The following is a 7147-nucleotide window of genomic DNA, read 5'->3' as shown; positions in this document are numbered from 1 at the left end:
TTAGGTGTGGCATGGCGACTTATGCCTGTAACCCCAGCATTTTGGGAGGCCAAGGCGGGCAGATCATTTGAGGTCAGGAGTTTGATACCAGCCTGGCCAACATGGCGAAACCAGTCTCTATGAAAAATACAAAAAAATTAGCTGGCACATACCTGTAATCCCAGCTACTCAGGAGGCTGAGGCAGGAGAATCACTGGAACCTGGGAGACAGAGGTTGTGGTGAGCCAAGATCCCAGCCACTGCACTCCAGCGTGGGTGACAAAGCTAGACTCTGTCTCAAAAAAAAAAGAAAAAAAAAAAAAACATTTTAGCCTGGGCATGGTGGCTTATGCTTGTAATCCCAGCACTTTGGGAGGCCGAGATGGGAGAATGGCTTGAGGCCAGGAGTTTGAGACCAGCCTGGTGACCATAGTGAGATCCCATATCTATTTAAAAAAAATAATAATATGAACCAGGCACGGTGGCTCACGCCTGTCATCCCAGCACATCGAGAGGCTGAAGTGGGCAGGTCACTTGAGGTCAGGAGTTTGAGACCAGCCTGGCCAACATGGTGAAACCCTGTCTCTGCTGAAAAGACAAAAATTAGCCAGGCATGGTGGACGCCTGTAATCCCAGCTACTCAGGAGGCTGAGGCAGGAGAATCTAAAAAAACACACCTATTTGGAGCCTGGCAACATAGTGAAACCCTGACGCCACAAAAAAAAAAAAAAAAAAAAAAAAAAAAATTGGCTAAATATGGTGGCCCACACCTGTAGTCCTAAGTACTCAGGAGGCTGAGGCAGGAGGCCTTAAGCCCAGGATGTGGAGGCTGCAGTGAACTGTGATTGTGCCACTGCACTGCAGTGTGGGCAACTGAGACCCTGTCTCAAAAAAAAAAAAAGAATATGTCCATCCTTTCACCTGTTGGCAAGCATTTGGGTTATTTCCAGTGTTTGTATTATCTATCATTTTAATGCCTGAGATAGTTTATCAAAAAATGAATATATAATTTGAGATGGTTTCCAAAGAGAAAAGAAACAAAAAAGCAAAGAGAAAAGAAAACACAAAAACAAACACACACAATAAATACATCCTGTTACAAACCCCTCCCCCCTATACACACACACACACACACACACATTATTCTGGCAATTTTCCTGGTGTCCAATCCTCAAGTAAAGTCTTCCTTGCCAGCACTCTGGAAAACTACTGAATGCTGTCCACAGCGGAAGTTGATGATCGGCCAGTGGGCAGGGAAACCAGTGGTCCCCAGAGACCATCTAGGTTTCTGCACTGACCTGGCCTTCTCTCCTAGGAAATATTGATCAAAATAAAGGGGCTATTGGCTCGACTTAGAAAGCTGTCTTTAGATTTCAGATTTGTGCAGCCTGGAACATCTAGCCATACAGTTCCCTTGCCGGGCATCTAAGCACCACATTGATGGTTTCTGGAATAAGTGCTTTCCACTATCCCTTCCATCTGCCCACACACTGGCCTGCACCCAACCCTGCAGGGAAGCTCCATCCAGATTTTAGAGCTCTCCAGAGCCAAGAACAGGCTTCCAGGGCCTGCTCAGGGCAAATTGTGTTTTCTGCTTATGCGTGTTCAAACTCCTCCTTCTCCTTCTCCTTCTCCTTCTTCCTCTTTTTAAAAGCAGGGTCTCTTTGTATTGCCCAGGCTGTAGTGTAGTGGTATGATCTTGGTTCACTGCAGCCTCAACCTCCCGGGCTCAAGCAATCCTCCTACCTCAGCCTCCTAAATAGCTGGGACCACAGGCATGTGACAATACACCCTGTAAGTTTCAAAAGTTTTTTTTGTAGAGAAGGGGTCTCACTCTGTTGCCCAGGCTGGTCTCGAACTCCTGGGCTCAGGTGATCTTCCTGCCTCAGCCTTCCAAACTGCTGGGATTACAGGCATGACCTCATGTTCTTATATTCTTATAGCCTTGAAATTAGAATAAAATCATGGTCTTAGAGCCAGCTGGGAAACTAAGGCTAACCCTAGTGAGGCCAGAGGCTGTGAGTGGGCCCAGAGCAGGCAGCTCTCATCTCTGGCTGCCCACTCTCTGGCTTAACCTCGGAAGACCATTCTCTACCACTTCCAAGTCTTGTTTGGCTGCATTTGGCTCGGCCAGGTTCTTGCCAGTTACATGGAATCAGACTACTGGAATCAAACTCCAGTCCTGTCCCCTTAGTGACTGGGTGACTTTGGGCAAGTGATGTGACATCTCCAAGCTTCAGTTTTGTCATCTGTAAAGACAGTACAGGATGGAATGAAATAATGTGAGGGGGTGCTTCGCCTAGGACCAGACACATAATATGGGGATTGTATTTTCCGTATTTTCTAAAATTAGCCATGACAATATTTCCAGTCTCACATGTTCTTCTAGAACCTTACCGCTCCCCTAGCAAGAGATGGAATCTATGGTCCCTCCCCTTACCTGCGGGATGGGGTGCAGTGGAAGCGATGCTATGTAGCTTCAGATACTTGGTCTCAGAGTGCAATATAGCTTCCATCCAGCTTTCCCATTTTCTTGGGACACTTGCTCCTGAACCCTGCTGCTGTGCTGGGAGGCGGCCAAGGTCACATGAAGAATGTTTGCATAGGTGACCTACGTGACAGCCCCAGGTGAGGTCCCAGTTAACAACCAGCATCCACCAGCATTGCACATGTGAGTGAAGAATTTTTAGATGACTTTAGCACCCTTCAAACCCCCCATGGGATGCTGAGCAGGACAGATGAGCTTTCCCCACAGAGTCCTGCTAAAATTACAGATATGTGAGCTCAATAAATAACTGGTATGGCTTTAAGCCACTAAACATCCAGGTGTTTTGTTATGCACAATAGATGAGGAGAACACACAAAGGTCACAATCACCCTCGGTGCATCTCTCCATGCCTCTCTCTTGCTCACACTTTGCACTCCCTATCCAGCAGTAAATCCAAATACATTCCAAATCCAACCCCCACCTTCACCTTTTTTTTTTCCCTTTGAGACAGAGTCTCACTTTGTCGCCCAGGCTGGAGTGCAATGGCGCAATCTTGGCTTACTGCAACTTCCGCCTCCCAGGTTCAAGAGATTCTCCTGCCTCAGCCTCCCGAGTAGCAGGATTACAGGTGCCCGGCTAATTTTTGTATTTTTGGTAGAGACGGGGTTTCACCATGTTGACCAGGCTGACCTTGAACTCCTGACCTCAAGTGATCCACCCTCTTTGGCCTCCCAAAATGCCGGGATTACAGGCATGAGCCACGGCGCCTGGCCTAAATCCAACCCCTTTAAGTCCAAGCCACCATCATCTCTTGCTGGGAGGACTAAATGATTTCTCCTCTTGCCTGCCTACTCTTTTCTCCATACACAGCCCAGAACGATCTCTAAGAAACAGAAATAAGAGGTCACTCCCTGCTCCAAAGCTCCAATGGCTTCTTGTCAAACTTGGAATAAAATCCAAACTCCTGACTGTGACCTACAAAAGTCAGTGAAAGAAGAAGGAGAAGGAGAAGAGAGAAGAGAGAAGAGAGAAGAGAGAAGAGGGAAGAGGGAAGAGAGAAGAGGGAAGAGGGAAGAGGGAAGAGGGAAGAAGGAAGAGGGAAGAAGAAAGAGGGAAGAAGGAAGAAGGAAGAAAGAAGAAGAAGGAGGAGGAGAAGGAGGAGAAGAAGAAGGCCCTGATTTATAGCTTTTGGCAGTTTTCATGGTTTTAATACTCCCGTCACAATCAATTTCAAGCTTACCAATTTCAGGCAGCAGCATCCTGCTCCACAGAACCAGGGGAGTCTCTGACTCATCTCTAGCCTCAAACTCTTCCACCTTCTCCTTGCTCCTGCCTTGAGCCACACTGGCCTTGCTGTGCCTGAAACATCCCAAACAAACCCCAGTCCTCGAGCCATTCCTTCCACAGGAATGCTCTTCCCCAGCTATTTATTCCTTCACTCCATTCAGATCTCTGTTCAACTGTCACCCTGGCAAAGAGGGTTTCCCTGACCACCGGAATAAAATGCTCCCTAGCCCTCAACCCTTCCATCACACTTTTTCTTTTTGAAACAGGGTCTGGTACTGTCACCCAGACTGGAGTGCAGAGGCATGATCAGGGTTCACGGTAACCTTAACCACCCAGGCTCAAGTGATTCTGCAGCCTCAGCCTCCTGAGTAGCTGGAACCACAGGCATAGAGCACTGCACCCGGCTAATTTTAAAATTTTTGGGCCAGGCCCGTTGGCTCATGCCTGTAAACCCAGCACTTTGGGAGGCCCAGGCAGGCAGATCACTTGAGATCAGGAGTTTGAGACGAAACTGGCCAATGTGGTGAAACCCCGTCTCTACTAAAGAAAATTAGCTGGGTGTGGTGGCACATGCCTGCAATCCCAGCTACTCAGGAGGCTGAGGCAAGAGAATCCCTTGAATCCCGGAGGCAGAGGTTGCAGTGAGCTGAGATTGCTCCATTGCACTCCAGCCTGGGCAACAAGAGTGAAAAACGCTGTGTCAAAAAAAAAGACAAGAGTCTCACTATGTTGTTCAGGGTGGTCTCGAACTGCTGGGCTCAAGCAATCCTCCTGCCTTGGTCTCCCAAAGTACTGGGATTGTGGGTATCAGACACTGCACTCAGCCCCCTTCCAATTTTTGTATTTTTCTGCATGTGATTCTTCACTGCCTGACATTGTGTTATGTCTTCGATTGCCTGTTTTCTGTTTCCATGTGGGTGGGGATTTTTGTCTCCTTGCTATTCTTGCTTTTGTGCCTGGGTCTGTGCCTGGCACATACAAGGTATTCAGTAAAAAATTATTGAATAGGCCAGGCAAGATGGCTCATGTCTATAAATCCCAGCACTTAGGGAGGCCGAGGTGGAAGAATGGCTTCAGGCTAGGAGCTCAAGACCAGCCTAGCAACATAGTGAGACCCAGTTTCTACAAAAAAATTTAAAATTAGCCAGGTGGGGTGGGTGCACTGTATGTACCAGCTACTCACGAAGCTGAAGCAGGAGGATCGCTTGAGCCCAGAAGTCGAGAATATGGTGAACAGTGATCACGCTGCTGCTCTCCAATCTGTGTGATAGAGTGAAACTCTGTTTCTAAAACAACAACAACAACAAAAGTTGAATAAACATAAACAAATGGGCGAGGTGCAGTGGCTCACACCTGTGATCCCAGCACTTTGGGAGGCCTAGGTGGATGGATCATGAAGTCAGGAATTTGAGACCAGCCTGATCAACATGGTGAAACCCCGTCTCTACTAAAAATATAAAAATTAGCCAGGTGTGGCGGGCACCTGTAATCCCAACTACTTGGGCGGCTGAGGCAGGAGAATCATTTGAACCGGGGAAGTGGAGGTTACAGTGAGCCAAGATCACACCATTGCACTCCAACCTGGGCAACAGAGCGAGAATCCGTTTCAAAAAAACAAAACAAAACAAAACAAAAAAACCAACCAACAAACAAATTAAAGCTATTAATGTTATAGTTGTAAAATGAGGATAATAGTTGGGGAAGAATTGAATGAAGTGATTCAGGTAAGTGCTTAACACAGCACTGGGCTCCCAGTGGGTATGCATGGAAACCTTGCTATTCACCTCACATCACAGGCCTAGCGGGGCCCAGGAGCTGATACCTGTTTCTGGGAGAAAGAAAGGCCATTTGTAGGCTGTCTCATGAGGCAGAATAGGCCTCTGTCTGGTCCAAGAATGTCCATCACTGCAGCCGCTGGGGCAAGGGACAGTCTGTCTTTGACTTTGCTGCTTTATAGACTAAGCAAGAGAGAGCACCCGAGGGAGTTAGGGCTAGAAAAAAAAAAATCTTGATTATTTTGACAGTGAGAGTGGGAGAGGGAAACAAATGGCTCTTTATTGATTTAATTTTCCAAAGTCCAAAATCAGCATGGCAACATCACCAAGGGAAATACAAATTAAAAGAATAATCATCCCTCTCCTTTCATACTCTTTCTATTTATTTGTTGTTGTTTATTTCTTTGTTTTGTGCTTATGTTTAAAGATAAAAACAAAGTCCTGATATTTTAGTGATAGTTATTCAAATATTTATAGATGAAATGACATGATGTCTGGGATCAGCTTCAAAATAACCTGTTGGCTTTTCCAGAAACAGGCACTGAGATGGAGCTTGAGGTGCAAGATGTATGACAGGCTTTGAAAATATACAACGATTTATTTATTGTTCAGTGCAAAAAGTCACGTTACAGAGCAGTATATAAGTCATAAACCTGTTTGCGTAAAATAAAAAAAGTATGAGGTGGTTATATATCCTTGTCTAGGAGAAAATTTCTGGCAGGGGGCTGGGCACAGTGGCTCACACCTGCAATCCCAGCGCTTTGGGAGGCCAAGGCAGGTGGATCACTTGAGCCCAGGTTTTCAAGACCAGCCTGGGCAACATAGCGAGACCCTGTCTCTATAACAATAAAAATAAATTTAACAAAAAGAAAATTTCTGGCAGGATATACAGAAAATATCAACAGTGGGGAGTGTGGCTGGCTGAGAATAGGTGCTGGTGTTCCCCTTGTTATCTTCTATACTCTGAATTGTTTTAAAAGTATCAGACAGATATTAATTACATAATAAAAATTTCAGGTTAAAATGTTGGTCATGATTTTTGGTCTACCTTTTAAAAATTTTTAGCAGTTTACTGTCCGTGTTTGAATAATGCAAATACAATATGTGCTATGGGCTGAACTGCATCCTCCCAAAATTCCAAGGTTGAAGTCTTAACCCCTAGAACCTCAGGATGTGATTGTATTTGGTGATAAGGCCTTGGAAGAGGTGATTGAGTTAGATTGGAGGCATTAGGGTAGGCCCTAATCCAATATGAATGATTTTCTTATAAGAAGAGAGATTAGGGGCCGGGTAAGGTGGCTCACGTCTGTAATCCCAGCACTTTGGGAAGCCGAGGCGGGTGGATCATGAGGTCAGGAGATCGAGACCATCCTGGCTAACACAGTGAAACCCTGTCTCTACTAAAAAAAAGAAAATTAGCTGGGTGTGGTGGAGGGTACCTATAGTCCCAGCTACTCAGGAGGCGGAGCTTGCAGTGAGCTGAGATCACGCCACTGCACTCCAGCCTGGGCAACAGAGCGAGACTTCGTATCAAAAAAAAAAAGAAGAGACATTAGGCCAGGCATGATGGTTCATGCCTGTAATCTCATCACTTTGGGATGCTGAGGCAGGAGGATTG

This window comes from Macaca nemestrina, chromosome 10, assembly GCF_043159975.1.
Source record: "Macaca nemestrina isolate mMacNem1 chromosome 10, mMacNem.hap1, whole genome shotgun sequence".
NCBI lineage: Eukaryota > Metazoa > Chordata > Mammalia > Primates > Cercopithecidae > Macaca > Macaca nemestrina.
This window is presented reverse-complemented; position numbering follows the sequence as displayed.